The sequence below is a fragment of the Cyanistes caeruleus genome, chromosome 5, assembly GCF_971803275.1.
Source record: "Cyanistes caeruleus chromosome 5, bCyaCae1.hap1.1, whole genome shotgun sequence".
In the NCBI taxonomy this organism is placed as follows: domain Eukaryota; kingdom Metazoa; phylum Chordata; class Aves; order Passeriformes; family Paridae; genus Cyanistes; species Cyanistes caeruleus.
In genome coordinates this window covers 79,869,591-79,886,065 of record NC_141705.1, presented here as the reverse complement: position 1 = coordinate 79,886,065, position 16,475 = coordinate 79,869,591, and the positions used below count along the sequence as shown (strand labels likewise).

Genomic DNA, 16,475 nt, shown 5'->3' with positions numbered 1-16,475 from the left:
AATGCCCTGAGAAGATGACAAATTCCCCAAGATGAACAAGTTCCCAAAATACAAAGCAAAGGACTGACTTTTAGGGATCAAATGTTAAATAGGCCTGCGAAATTGGAGTTGTTAGGTTGCACATCAAAGAAGGGAAAAAAACCCCACCCCAACCCTCAAATGCAATTTTACATCCCTCTTGGAAAATTTGCTTTAATAAGAGAGAGGAATGGATACAATCTTCCCCTCACCTGGAGATTTTAATCAATTCAAGCCATTTCAAATCTGGCAAGAAAGCCCTACCACAGTCCCCATCAAACAACATTTCCTTTCATTTTTGCTTCTCATGACTACTTCAGAGCAGTCTAAATAACAGCAAAGAAGGAAATTCAAGTTGCAATTCAAACACTAAGCTCTGGAATCCCACATTGCCTTCAAACAACTGCATGAAACACTAACTTCATGCTCTATGCTCTCCAATGCATAGAAGCCATTTATTTGCAAAGCCTTTGGCTGCTAAAGCTGGAACCTGCATTTCTAGGAGCAGATGGGCCTGATTCTCACCTTCCCCTGACACACATGAGCAGTGTGGGCCCTGACTTTCTGGGCACCTCACACTTGATTCAAACTCTTGACTTTGCTCTCTGGAACACTGCCCTTCCTGAATCCAGCCCAAGCTACGAAGCAGCCACACACCTGCTGAAGTTGCCATTCTTGACATCTGCCTCTCCCCATCAGGATGCCTTGCAAAAACAGGATCCAATGCTGCCCGTGTCTGCTGCAAGGAGGAGCTCTCTGGCTTTTTTACTCCTATCTTTACAACATTCTCTTTCTAAGGTCATGACAGCTGGGTACAAATACAGAGCAACACCTTGAAGCATTAACAAACAGAAGCAACAGAAAACAGAAGCTGCTGCATTTCCTGTGGCCATTTGAGGGTGAAACTGCAAGTGTGAAAATATTGCAGTTCTGTCATTCAGGAAGAAGCACATGTTCCAAAGGAAATCCATTCAAAGCAGATTATGCAGCATAGATTTGTTATCCATTTGAAGTTATTAACTGGAAGACAAAGAAAGATTTCTTTGGTAGCCTCACAGGTTTATCTTCACCGTTTATAATGGAACAGTTTCTCTGCTTTAAATTGAAGTGGTTTTTTTCCCCCAACAGTCTCATCTACCTCCTCACCAAGCTGATACGGAATAGAGGAGCACAGATCGTGTGAGGAACAGATTTAGAATTACATAAATGGACTTACCATGTGGCTACAGCTGATATTTCCAGCTCTGTGGCCTAAGAGCATCCATCCAATGTCCTGCCAGTCCAGCACTTCCTGATGGTATTTGCAGCCACTGCTTCCACACAAGTTAGAACAATGCACTTCTCCTTTGAGGTCATCTGGCTGCTGCAAGTGCAACAATGGAGCCACCAAGTTCCAGTTGCAAGGTCAGCATTACAAATTTAAAACCTTCCTGTTACAAAAGGTAAAGGCTCTCCAATCCTGCTGGAAACAAGAGCTTTGAAGAAACCTAACTCTTCCAACTTCAGCTTGCTTCCACCTTGACGGTATCAGCTTTTTTAGATAATAAAGGATTGTCTGTAGATTACTGTGGGTTAAAATTAGAACTGCAGACCTGACTATTAGTCTCAAGTTTGATGGTGTGAGGAAGGTGATGGTCCTGCTTATCCATCCCTGGAATCACCATCATGCACTGTCTCCACTATCTCCAAGAGGTATTTTTTTTTTTCAACGTGGATAAACTATTTTAGGAAGTTTGGAACAGGGAGAATGGCTGCCTTCCATACAAATCAAACAGGTTCCATTTCCAAGTGATTACAATTGTATCAAAGTCTTCAGGCCCAAATAGGTGTAGCCTCTGTGAAATACAGAAGCCCTTATGAAAGGCTCACTCAGAAGGTGTCAATAGAATAAATAAGAAATTCATCATAAAAAAATGAAGAAGGAAAAAAACCTTCATTCCCTAACACTGCAGAATTCCACCCCAGTAAAATCTCACTCACTTTACAATGAAAGGAAAATATTTGAGTGGTGGTGGCAGGGACAAGGCAAGGATATACGGTGCCAGGGAGGATTCTGCACTTAGAGATGCTGAGTATCCAGCCAAGAGACAGAAATTCATAGCAGAGCAAGCTTCTACAAACTGAAAATACACTTGGCTCAGGTAGGTTTCAGGCCACAACTTTGATTCTCCAGAGGCCAAAATAAAGAACTGTTCAGTCCTTTTTCCTCCCCAACTCATTCCTAGGTCCACTCCTCCACAGTTGGTAAAAGAGAAAAAGAGTCTCATACAGAACAAGGATGTAGGAGCTTTTCCCCCTGATGCAATTAATGTGAAAAAGGTGAAAGAAAAATACCTGCTCTGCATCTTGTGTTTATCTGCCATGTTAAACCACATTCTGAGTTCATCTCTTCTCAGAGGTACTTACTTTCTAAATTTTACTTGTATTTTTTGGGTCCAAAAAGTATTACTACAAGTAAACTTCCTCCTGAACAGTCTGCCAGAGAAGAAGAAACAGCAGTGTTCTCTATCTGCCACCAAATTTTACATCCTGTCCTATAATCTTATTTCCATAAGCTCAAAGTCATTGGGGAAGGCTGAGAAGGGTCTACATTTGTGCATCCTAGCAGGATTCTGGGCTGGAAAATATCTCTACCTAGTGTTCTTGCCTTAGTGGATCCCAATGACTTTACACCACTGAGGGTCTGCACTCATTTGTACTAAATGAATGTAAGGACACTTCCATTAGAAATACAAATTTACAAATGCATTGCCCCACAGGCCTGTATGAGTAGCTTTACTTTAGGGCCATTATCAGATGATATGGCTCAAGATAATTTATGGTATCTGTGTCATGGACACAACCCTACAGCCTTGGAATACAGTTTCTAGCAATAAAGTATTTGGCATGCCATGTGCAATGGTGGCCAAAAAGAAAATTTATGTCATCAAAGTTAAGGGACCCTACCAACATTTTAAGAGAAGCCTTATTAAGATGGAATTCTCTATTTCAGCTCATTGTGAAGTTGTTTGATGTCTCAGTGTCACATCTAATACTCCTGACCAATGACACGAGACACTGTACACAGGTTTCAGTGAGTGCAAAGATGTGTTCCTATGCATCACTTTTCTACTGGAGTTACCATGATGAGAAACTCTGCTGTTAACCTGTCTTTGGATTTATCCATCTTTTCTCTGCTTTTGATCAAATCTAGGATAATTTTTATAAGATCAAATAGAGAGAGAGGCTGGAAGAATAGCTCATCTGAATGCAAATGAGCTCCTTCTCCCCCCTACACATCTCTCAAGGCTTATCTTTTTATTACTCTCACAGAAAGCAGGACAGTCTGCTTAGAGCCAGGGGCTAAATCAGAAATGACTTGACAATCCACTGATAACATGGCACTTTCAGAATATATTCTCTACTCTAAGCTCCAGTGACTAAGGGTGAATCATAAAATTGTACAAGTCGATCAGCTTAGGATCTGTTTTTTACATGAAGACTTATGAAAATTTAAGTGTACTTTATCACCTGAAATGAACTTTTATCTTGAACATCTACAACACACTACAGTCATAGGCCAGAAATACGACTGCCAGGGAAGAGAAATGAAAAAGAACTTTTACTTACTAGATTCGGGGTTTTTTGCCTTGCTTTAATAATTTGAGCTCTGCCACGGTGCCAGTGATGCAGTACTAGTAGCTGGGTTTCCCAAGAGTCCTATCATGTTTATTTAGGTTCCCAGAGGAAATAGAAGTGAAGAGCTAAATCAGTACCACCCATCATAAAGCTGGGCATGCACAGATGGATGCAAACACACTCAAGCCTTCCAAAGCACCAGCTTTCTAGCCCACCTCCAAACCCTAAAGGAGCACCCAGACCAGGCACCACAAGCAGCTGATGGTTGCAGCTCTTGTCTCTTTGAAGCCTACACCAAGTAGTTAATAATTCCACCTCAAATCCATTCTGCATCTTCTGTTCACCTCTGCAGTTTTGCTGCTACATAACAGCAACCAGGAACAATTTCACTACAAATGTACTGATGTTACAATTCACTTCAAAACAATACATGGGCCTGCTTCTTTTCAAAGCCTGTTCAATTTTTAATGTAAAACAGAAAAATAACCACTCTTCACATGGATCAACACTGTTAAGCCTTGTCTACATTCTCAGCTTTTCTTATTTAACTTACAGGATAATGAAACGTATTGAAATGGGATTTGAAGGCAGGTGGTAGACAAGGGATGGGAAGGTATGTGTTGTTTGAGAATCCTCAATATCAGCAGACAATTTGCTGAAGCTGAATCATTTTTCTCCCAAGCAAAATAACCACTTAGTGTTTTCATCCTCCCTGGTGTTTCCAGCAAAAGCACTATTAGCTCTGTAAATACAGAGTTACTGGCTATTTGAATGTATACATTTAACAAACTATTTCATTATTAGGACACTCTGCTGAAGCAGTATTTTATTTTTAAAAATGCTTTAACAAAATACTTGCTTTATGAAGGAAAAGTGTTTCGAATCACAATTTTGCCCTCCTTTATCCTTATTAAACAGCATTGATTTCCTAGTCTATGGGTAAATTGTTAAACTGAATGTGGCACAGATTTGCTGTTGCTGCTGAATACATCTTCTGCTATACTGCCAATTATCAGAGGAAAATTTAAAATCAAAAGATGTTGTTAAGAAAAATAACCAACATTATTTCTTCTTGACCCTTGAGTGCTAAGATTACTTTTCAATCTCTTCTATTATTCCTCACTCTCAGAACAGAGCAAGCCTGGTCTTGTTATATCTAATCCAACTCCAAGTGCCATTTCTTTCCAACTCATTCTCACAACTTACACCTCTTTCAGTTGTGACTTCTTTATCATTTGTAGCTTTTGTTTGTTTGTTTCCCTTCAGCCACAGGTAACAAATTCTAGGCCATGTGAAATATAAACCAGATAGATACAGCACATCAGCTATGGGGGTTTGGGGTTTCTTATCCTTTTCTGGATAGTTACCACAGGTAACAACAATTTCCCTACTTCTCCCACACAAAAGCCAGCACAAGCTTCCCAAAATGCAGTTTTTGAAAAGGCATGTAGGACCATAATTACATGTAGACCAGTGGAACTGCTTCACCAAAGGGGAAAATTAAAGGAGACCAACTAACCAATAGGTTAGCAAAAGGGGAGCGTTAATGGATCAATTGATCAATTTAAGTGCCAAGCGTCCAGAGAAGCTTTCAAAGGTGATAACTGATTTTAGTACCACTGTAGGGACAGATTTGAATTGTGCACTATAGCAGTGCTGTTTCAGCCATTTTATGACTGAATTATTACTATTTCTGTAACAACTTGGATGTAAAACTTGACTCTGGGCTGAATTGCATCACTTAAGGGAATTCAGGAGGAAATCATTTTACGCGTTCAATGAAATTAAATGTATTTTGCATTCCTGATGTCACCATTTGCCAACCTTGAACAAATTCTGTGCCAAGCTTGTTAGACAAAACCTGTGCACTGGCACAACCTATGCTGGTATCTTCCAGACAAGGAGAGAACCAGAAGGAAGCCTCAGTGTGCCCCAAGAGGTTTAAATCCATGTGTTCATTAAGAGAGCTGAGGACAAACGAATCAAGGAAATCAATAGGAAGAGAACAAGGTAGGCTGACATAAACACTTCTGCATAACTCAGGGTATGCCTCCCCAAATCCATATGCAGATACAGTAATTCTAAGCTCTCCCTGCCCCTCCCAAGTAAATCAGCAGGTCTAAACTTCAGAACAAATAAAACAGAAATCCCCAAAGGCTTCATGGCTTCATCTGTTATAGAGTAATTTTACCCTGATACACCAAGTTCCTCAACCAATATTTACTCCTCCTCTTTCTCTTTTAAAATTAGAAAGCAAGCACCATATCCATAACACAATGTTTCTGAAACCAAAGAGCTAAGACTCTCCTCCCAATTAAAATGCAGCAAGCAGACTGGTTTTAACACTCAGTGGCATTCTTTTTATGGACTCTTATTCCTTCATAGACCACACAGCATAGAGCAATTAGACATTTTTCTTGTTTTATGAATTTCAGACTCTGTGCCTGTGCAAGTGTCTTAAAATATTCAAAACCACTACAATGCAACAAAACACATTTAAATCCCTACATTAAGAGTAATTGAATAATTCTGATATTTAATTGCTCTTCTTCTGTCATAGGATTACAGTCCTTTGAGTAAATCACACAATTACTGAGTGCAGACCAAAGAATGACTGTTCCCCAAAGTCATTTTAGACAAGAGCATCTTTAGCACCTCTAAAGGATTAAATGTGATGATCAAGTAGGACACTGACAAATTTGAGGACCTGAAATACTCACACAAACGAATCAGAATGGAAACAACAAAGTGATTTCCACACTTTTTATGGTAGAGAAGCAATAGCTTGGATTTATTTTCTAAGACTGATCTCACGTGCTTATAGGATCCCGTGAATGACAAGAGAGTTGGGTGAGTGAAACCAGAGAGAAAACTCTGCTTCAGTGGCCTCACACCAAGACTCACGTGGTTCTTCTATTCTGTGCAGAACTTAGAACTAAACTGAGGCAGAGGGGAAGCCACAGAAGAGATGCACACTTGTCTTTGCCTTTATTATTTCAAGCTAAAATTTCTACTGTGCTTTCTCTGCTCTTGCAGAAATGCTTTTTATAACTTCTATACTTTAAACATACAGTAGGCTACATGAAATTATACAAGATAAGTATCTGTAGAGATGCTTTAGGAGACTTTGCAGCAACAACTGACATCTTTGCCCTCTTCTATGCAGAAAAGATTCAATACAGCCTGGGGAATCATACTGATAGACAGAAATGGAGTGAGAAAAATCTTTCTTAATAATTTTCCAAAATAAATTTAGGCTGTGAAAGACTGGGAAGAATATTAATCTGTTTGATTCGTACATACTCTCTTTTAAGACAAATTAATTACACAGCAGAAGCATTTAGCATAAAAATACAAGCTTTGAAAAGTGAGTGCTAAGTGTAGTACAGGGAAATGAAACTGATAGAAGGAGATGGAAAGAGGCTAATTAGAAAATGTCTCCAAGAGCATAACCATTTACAGAAAGGACATAAGATAAAGCACTGTGTGCTTTAGCAGATTATTAAGGGTTTGCAAGATTTAGTACCCAATCACCTTTGGAGATCAGATTTTTTCCCACCCAATTTAGTCTCAACTACAAAAATGCAAAATAGCAAAGGCCACTGTTGGTTATAATGAGGTCACAAGCTAATTGTGTTCTTATTTCAAATTTTTAAGTAACAGCCCTAGAAATATAATGCCTTAAAATAAACCCTAGTTCAACAAGCCTGAACTCTAAACTGGAAAACTGTGACCACATTCTTATCTTCCTTGGTTCTTCATAAAAGGTGAGCATAAATCCTTGTTCTTCAGTGGGTATTAATGCTCTGGGAAGAGTTCCCTTTAGTAGGTCTAAGTAGATTCCATTACTGCAATGATTTTTTCCCCAAGGAAAAATAGAATAGCTCATGTTTCACTCTAGCAGTCACTCATTTAGTCACATGGCTGAGGAATATTACTTCTCTGCATGCAAGGTTCTGAAACCAGACCCATAAGAAGAGCGACTTGAGACCTCACTACCAATTTTGAGTGGAATTTCTGTAATAGCAAAGCCTTCAGAAATGATGCAGCAATTTTATGCAAAACTAGAAGATTTAAATTCATTCGTTTCTCCATTGAAAGGAAACAGTACTTTGGATATTTGGGGGCAGATTAAAAAGATGAGTTCTGCATCCTCTGACCCCATATTTTGCCTATTAATCAATTTTAATAAGCAGGAGAATGTTACTGACATTACACATTAGAACAGGGAGTCAAGTAGAAGTGGATGTAAATTACTGACCTAGGGAATAAATCTGCAGTGCTCTGCCACTCCTGTGAGCCTGCTCTTCTGATTTACCTGAGAGCTTTACATTCCAGAAAATTAATACAAGTGGTTTTTTCTCAAATTTTCAAGCCCACTGGCTTATTGTTGACCACGACACAGCATTATTTGTTAATAATCACACTCTGGGCTCACCACAGAATTACAATCACCTAGCAAGAATCCCATATGCAGGTGGAGACAATACACAGATGCATTTCTGTTCATTATTCAGAAGTAAATAAAAAAGTAGAAGGACTAGAGTTTCATGAACACTTGTGTTTCACTTACTAAAACATAGGCAGGGTGCCACTGGGAATATCAAAAGCAGGCATGTTTCTGGAATTACAGCCCTACCTCTCTGAGAAGTCTGAAGTGCATGGGGTTTATTTTCCTATGCAAGCATTAACCATTCACAAAAACCCATTCTGACAGAACATTCATAGCAAGAGATTCCATATCATAGTAATGTAATGTTCATATGAAGAAATGCTTGAAGCATTTAGGTACTTCATGAAATAACTGAATGAAGCACACAGCGTCACTCAAGTAATTTTTCCAAGTGACTCAAAGGTTGTAGCTCTTTCATAAAATGACTGGTGTCAGCATATGACCAACATAAATATCATTTCTCCTGCTTGTTTCAAAAATCTGCAGTAGCACACCAGAGAATCAGACCCGCACTGTGCCACATCATGACCTTGGGAACAGAAACCAAATCCTGGCCCAGGAACTATTGGTGTTTTGTTAGCCAGAGATAGTGTTCACAATAATTTAAAGCACAAATGGCTGCTAGGAAGAAGAATAGAAGGCAAGGATGATAAAAACGGGGCTGTTTCCCATGAGAAGTCCAAGAGCTGTCTATTACTCCAACAGCAACCTCAAGCTGATCAAGTTCCACCAGCACTGTTTTGTCTGGAGGATGGAATGAATTCATGTCCAACAATGCAAAACTTCCCGAGGAGTTCTTAATAAAACAACCAGGGTTTGGGGCAAAAATAAATAACAGAATAGACTACTTTTTAAGCTAAATATTGAAACAAGGACTTATTTTCAGAGTGCTTTTCAAATATTCAAGATTTGTTTTGAAAACAGAAAAAAAAACCCCACTGATTTGTATTTGGTATTTACAATAAACTGATTAAGTGGCAGCAACATTATGTACACATTTGCAACTGTTGCCATTAAAAAAGGGAAATGATGAAATTTAGTTTCAGCCCTTCTCTGAAGTTATTTTTGTAATGTGAGTTAGATCCTTAGTGCATGCAATAGCGGTGGGAGGGAGAGGGGGAAGTTGCAATGTCCATGGATGAGTAGGATTCTTTTTAAAAATGTCGCCATCTGCGTTAATAAAATGTACATACTTTTGTTTTGCTTAGAAACCCTGAAAATGGCATTCATGTGGGCATATTTCATGGCTGGGGCTCTCTAAGATATAAGATAGTTTGCAAAATACTGATCCTCAGCACCCTTCATCAGAGGATCCAAACATGCATTAGCTCTTCAAACTAATTGGTGTTGGGCATCTTGCTTAAAACTTGCTTAAAACACAGCAACACTTTCTGTGTGAGGTCTGCCTGGGAAAAAGTTTGCAGAATCATATCCCTTGCTTTTCACAATTCAATAAAAGTCCTGCAGAGAATCAGGTATGAATGATCTTATATTAATTATCACGTTCAGCTTTACCTTTGAGACCTGACACACTGGAATTTAAAATTCATCTCTAAGTATGTGATAGGGAAAAAAAAAGTTATGCATTACCTTATGGATGTTTCCCACTGAAACACGTCCTTGTTCCTTAACTATTTAAATTGACTTCACTTGGGTTCTGTTTTTATTCTTGGATTTACTATGTTTTAATGGTTACAGGGCTATTAAACTGTGAAATAGCTGTGATCTCCATTTTCCTTTTTTGATCTCATCCATGGAGATAACAAAAGCCGGGTCAGCTCTACTGAAAGAACGTTGACCCTGCAGAGATGCTGAATCCAGGCTCTCCGGCTCCATCTTCTGGTACAAAGGTACCTAAGAAAGCAGTACTCCCCTAGGTAATTTTACCTGCCATAATGTCTTTAATATAGTACAGGATTCCAGCAAAAATGAGATTATTCATAATGTATGACAAGATCTGAGTTGGTACTTACTTCATTGAAAGACAATAATTTGCTCTCCTCATTTCTCACATATTTTCCCCATTTCTTCTAATCCCCAATATATAATGTAATTAATCTCAAAGATGCTTCAATCTACAGTGACTAGATAAAAATAATTTTGGAATTACATTCAAGATTGAAACAGACTCAAAATAAATCTTAAAATCTTCTGGGATTCACTTACTACAGATGTCACATAACATGCACAGAGTTTGAACAAATCATTCCAATCTGCACAGGAATAACAGAACCAACCCAAAACCAAATCCTTGACCCCTTAGAATTTAAAATTTCACAGAATTTCTATGGGTTTAGCTACATAACTCACATTACAATGAACACTAAGAACAAAACTCTAGAACCCTTTTTCTCGTATATATAAATGCTGAATAATCTAAACTATTCCAGTGCTAAAACAACTCCGTTTTAAGCAAAATTTAAACTAAAACACAGGAAAAAGCAAATCACGTTGTTAAATCTGGTCCAAACCCACCTTGTTCAAGCAGTGTGTTACTTATGGTCTCTTTAAGATTAGGGAGTGCTTTAAGCTGCTGCTGTTCACACTAATACTTGCTTGAAGAACTTGAGCTCAAGAAAGCCAAAGGAGATTGCCCTCAATGCACAAACAGCTCCACTGTGCGTGGCTTTCTGACACAAAAGCCAAGGAAATATTAATCCCCAGGTTTTTCAGGATCAGTAAAATTTGACTCCTTAAAAATTGCAGTCTTGGAGATTAACTTAGGAATTTAGATTTCTGTTAGTCATTTTAAATATTTATGATGTTTAGAAGCACTTGTAACAGGCACCAGTATCACAATATTCCACTGCTGCTGCAGCTTCATTTTTTTCTGATATTTATAATTATTCATGATAGGCACCAGAATCACAATATTCCAGTATTGCTGCTACTGCCAATTTCATTTTAGCAAAGTCAAAGCACTGAACTGTGTTGAACTACACTATTTGGTTCAGAGTTTTCCAAGATGTACAGGAAGAGACTGTATCTGAAGGATAGTTCACCCCATAGTTTCAACTCTTATGTGCCTGCCCAAATGATTGTCACGTGAGCTACAGGAATGGCTGCGAGACTCCAAGAGGAAATGCAAGTGGCTCTCTTACCTGCCTCAGAAAAATTCTTTGTGCTTTGAGGTTTTGAGTGAAGAATGTCATTGAAGATCACAAAGAGCAGTGATTACTTGATTAGTCCAGGCAGATGTCTACATATTCATTTTTCTGGTATAGAGAATACAGAGTTCTGTAATTCTAAAACTGGATTTCAAGGGGGCAAGGGAGAGCAGAGTTGGCAATGCTTTCCATTTGAATAAAGCTTCCATTATTATTTCAAATTACAAAAAAAATGATCCTTTTTTAGTTATGGCTTCTTACTGTGTTACAATGGAAAAAGCTAGCACAGTAAACCATTTGCAATCAAAAAAATGTGACAGGGAAAACTTATGGAGAGTAACAATAAAAGCATATTAAACAATGGGTGAATGCTTCAATGGAACTTAAAGGAAGAAAGCTTTTAAAAATTTTCTTCTAACATTTACTGTACAGTCACACCAAATGTGAAGATTTTAAGTTCTAGGAAGTTTTGTTGCTCCCTGCCTTCTCCTAGTTTACTGCACAGTGCATTATTTACATAAAACAGAATTTCTTCTGTGGGAAAGGCTTGCATGGTACTTCAAAGCCTGAATAAATCAGGGACTTCAGTTTGAATCTACAAAAAAATCATCAAAAAAATTCCTTTCAATATCTGCATTGTATTACCTTATCAAGCTCCCTGTCTAGCTGAGTTATTCAGGTATCCACACCAGAAATGACAGACAATGTCTCTCTATGATGATGTGATGTTACTTCAAATGAAAAAAAACAATAAATAAAAATCACAGATTAATTTCCCATACAAATGATGACTCACTACTCCCAAATCCTTCCTATAGCAGGATGCTCACTTCAGTCTGGAAGTCTTCATGTTGCAGCCTGCAGGAATCAGCTTATTTCCTGTCAAGGGCTGGAAACCCTACAGGAACTGGTTTTGGTTGAAGAACTTCTCCAAGGTGCTTACCTGTGGCACTTATCCAGGTAAGGGATGTTAGCTCCCTCTTCTTTGAGGTTCAGTGTCCAACCACTCCTACTGCTGTAAGAAGAACAGAAGAAACATCTGCCTATAGCAAGGACTGCACTGGTGGGCAAAGTCCAAATTCCATCCTTCAGGGAAAAAGAAACAAAGACTGAGGAATTCATGCCTGTTCAAAATTTCATCCTTGACTACTGAAAGCATTGGAAGCACATGTGTATGTTTAAAAATGGAATTGTCCTCATTTAAGAATAAAAATAATTTGATCCCATCACCATTTTTCTTGGTCCAGTCCTGAACTGCAGATCCAAACAGCTGACAAAGCATGGAATAGTCTGCTGGACAGCATTAAAATGAGCAACTCCTGTATCTTCCTAAGATAAGAACACAAATCACAAAGAAAGGCACTCTGAGAAAAAATTTCTTAGAGGAAGACCTCAATTATTTTCCAGCAAGGCAGGTAATATGCATTTGGATACTTGTCAAAAAAAAACAAAACAGAAAAAACTCCAAAAAACTGTTTTTATACAAGATTTTACTCATATATTAACTATCTCATATTTTGCAAAACAAGAACGACCACAGCAAAGTAAAATCCCAATTTTTTCCTATATTTAAGCTGTGATAGTATGTCTGAAATGGGAACCCAGAGCCTCACCACATTAATATCACCACTTGGACCAGAGAATTTGCCATATCCACTTCTTCTGGTTTCGTTCAGTTGGAGCTTCTGTTTGTGCAGTGATGATGGCTCTTGAACATTCTGGGATTTAAAGTAGTCCCTGAAGAGATGGCTGACAAAAATATGATGTTACTTTTAAGATGCTTTCTAATTATTTCTACCCTCATCCAGAACCTGCAGACATCTGATCTCCTTCACTATGCTCCAAGCTCATTAAAACTGGAACGCTAAATAAGAATATTCAAAATATTTTGTTTTGCATTGCTAAAGGCACCACTGCAGGTACTTAACTCATCCTTCAGACTGTAAATAAATAAATGAAGCCTAGGACAGGTCAAATAAAGACACTATGTTTTCTATGTTTTGTTGGGGTTTGTTTTAGAAGACTTAGGAGATTTGAAACAGATCTTTTATTAAGGAATTGTTCCTAAGGGACTTGACTTACAGAAATTAATTTATACTTGGCAGTGCATTTGATTGATTGCAGTTCCTTTTTTTCAAATATAATCCAACATTTTCACTACAGGTGTGGTGGTTGGAAATGTTGGGACTGTAGAACACTGCAAGGCTAATTTCTCCTCCAGTCTCCATTATTTTTATGTAGCTCAGCATTTTCTCATCCTTACTGAGATCTGCTGCAAATTTAAAATACCCTAACAGGGCTGAGAGTATTGCAACAGTGTTTATCTAGTGTATCATTACAGTTCTTGTTACCCTAATTCCACAGTTCTGAGCACCAACTCTCATTTTATGGGCAGGGAATTGAGCTCTATGATACATGAATTGATTTGCAGGGGAAATACAGTAAAACCTGGTTGGAAAAGCAAATTATTCAGGATCTTCACTCTGATTGCCTTTTACAGCTACCACTCCAGGACCACTGAAAGGGTTTACTTTAGCTCATGTCAATGAAGCTACAATTCAGTGTTTGTCCAAAAAATGCTCACATTCTAAAATGAAGGTGAGGTTACTGTGGTTTCCTGAGTTATAAAGGCAGAATTAAAGATTACTGCAGATTCTTAGATCAGGACCACTTCCCAGCTCAAGAACTATTTAGTGGGAAGAGCCAAGGCAAAAGGCAGCATTCGAGCAAGTGTTGCTGATCAAGTGAGTTATGGGTTCTACATGAAAATGTTAGCAAGGGTGATCCAGTCAGATCTCATGTCTGCCTGTGGTTCAGCACTGCAGCTGCTAACACCCAGAGCACCAGATCCAATCACTCCTGAGGAGCAGGTTTGTTCAAGCAGGCACTGTTGTTTCAGGACCAGTGAAAGACAGGACAGAGACAAAATTGATAGTACTCCCTCAGTGCAAACAGAACTTGCCCAGCCACAAATTTGCTCCTCTCTGGCCCTACTTTTAACATCCCTGTTTTCTTCCTAATTGCTTGGAAAATGGGAAGGGTTGGCTAAAAGGAGTCAGCTGATGGGAAGCAGCCAGTAACTCCTGCTGCTGCTGACCTGCTGCAACTCCCAGCTAAGAGGACAAGTGCCTCATTTGTAATCAAGTCTATATAAAACACAAAAGAGGCAGAAGGACAAACCTGGTTCATAAAGGCAGCAGTCTGTGACCAAAAGCAGCAGAGTCAGCAGCCAGTGTTTCACTCCTGATGAGAGCCCACTTGCAAAAGTTCCACTTGAGTACCTGCTGCAGAGCAGAGGCTGTTCTTCATTGATGTGTCAAACCATGACAGCCATACTTCTGTTGCTATTCAAGGAACAGGGATAAACTCTGGGGTTTGTTAGGTTTTAAATAATTTCCAATTTCAGGCCTAATAGAAGGCAAAATGGAAAATATCACATGTAATAGGACTTAAAAATAGAAATATGGAAGAACACAATGTTATACTCATGTTACCTATTACTTTTTTCAGCTGAGCAAAGTCTTCACAAACACTATAAATACATATCTTTTTCCCCCAATGAAAAAAATAATAGTAACAATAATAAAAAAATCTGTCTCGTAACCTGAAAGAAAAGAGATAAAACCAAACCAAACCTGGTTCTTGTAAATAGAAAATGTTGCTTAAAAATTGAGTTTGGGGAGCATAAATATTTAATTGCCTTGAGCATGTCTTAGGAATTCACATTTACTCAAAATAGTGTCAAGAGCAAACAAAACTGCAAAACAATCTCTTTTAGTGGGAAATACCTTGTGAGAATCAAGTGTTTTCTTATCTTTCACTGTTTCACTTGATGTCTGAATCTTCTAACTCCAACTCCTAGAACAGCATCAGTGGGGGAGAGAGACAATGAACACTCCTTCTGTTATTTGACTGACTGCAAGGTTTTGACATGTAGAGTATTAATAAAAATAATTTATTCTCACAGGGTTTTGTCAGAATAACAAGCTGGTAGCTTTAGATATGTTTAAGAAACAGAAAGAAACATTTGAAGTAGTAGGACAAAACCTTCATAAAAAAGGTATATATCAGATATACATATTTATATTTATATATATATATCTCCAATTTCCCAAAGCATTGCTCTAAGAATTACACAAAACTGGCAACAAAATTTACATTTTTTAGGTTATTTATTGACTGTAAGGAGCATCCTGACTGATAATAAATATCACTGGGGAACATTAATTATTAAATATACATTGTCCAATCTCTAATAAATCAACTTTAGTAAGAACAGTTTTAAATCTGAAATTAAAAACCATTTCCAAGACACTTATTTTAAGTAATTGCACTAATAAATAGTAAGACCTTATATACAGTTAAATGACTAGCAGCCAACTCACATCATCATAGTAAGAATAATATATATGTACTGCAATTTTAAGTGTTTTGACTTCAAGAATTTGTAGCAATATCCAAGCATTACTTGCTAAATAACACAAGATTTTTCTGATTAAGTCTTTGTTTAAGAAAATATGCTGTGGGAATATCTAAGAGCTGAAATTAATGGTAAGTGCTAGCTTGTAAAGACAGAAATTTACTTCTGACAAGTAAGAAAACATGCAATATATTCCTATAGTTAACACATGTTCGTAGTACAGACATTACTGTTAATAAATTTCAGGTTAAAATTGACAGATGTGGCATGTTTTGCTATATGGAATTTCTTCAAGTGATTATCATTCCATCTGACAACACAAACTAAAAAATGTCCTGCCTCTCAGAAATATTATCCTGTTTCCACTTTTTACTTTATTTTTTTCACTTTTAGAAAAACACAATTTTATTTTTTTTTTTTAGTTTTAGAAAAATATAGGACAAAAACAAGGCTTCTGTTGCATTTCTGGTTTTGTGGCTCAAAGTCATTGTTGCTATTATCATTCTAATTAATAATTATTTATTTTAAATTACTTCCATTTGATTTGGATGAATTCTTGAAACAAACAAACCAACTCACATATTTCAAAACCCTCTTTTTAAAATGTGATATTCCAAATAATCCAGCTCTATGCAGCTCCTCAGGGCTCACTTCCATGTATATTTTCTGAGTTCAGAAGAAATCTGTGAACTGTTTTACCTGGGTTGAATTAGACATACAGATTTTGAGGGGTGACTATGGCTCTCATATCATATTCTCAGCGATGATAATTTGATTTCTTTCTCTGCACAGGTTATTTTCATTCTAGCAGCAGCCAACCAGTTGGAAATGGTGAATCACTTTGTGCTGCTCCCCAGGC

General features: G+C 37.8%; 1 long non-coding RNA gene across 6 annotated transcripts in view; it reads right to left on the bottom strand.

Moving 5' to 3' along the window:
* The window catches only part of LOC111929007 (uncharacterized), a 134,920-nt gene that overhangs the window by 63,118 nt on the left and 55,327 nt on the right, over nt 1-16,475 (bottom strand). For 2 of the 6 annotated variants that reach the window (XR_015286588.1, XR_015286590.1), the window contains 5 exons: nt 14,985-15,054; nt 14,377-14,540; nt 12,810-12,945; nt 12,140-12,211; nt 11,191-11,304 (listed from right to left, as the gene is read on the bottom strand). This is a non-coding gene — a long non-coding RNA (uncharacterized LOC111929007). Of the gene's footprint in view, nt 1-9,970; nt 11,305-11,713; nt 11,792-11,841; nt 11,928-12,139; nt 12,212-12,426; nt 12,526-12,809; nt 12,946-14,376; nt 14,541-14,984; nt 15,055-16,475 lie in introns of those variants that run through there. The other 4 variants (XR_015286585.1, XR_015286587.1, XR_015286586.1 and 1 more) reach the window with 4 other exon arrangements.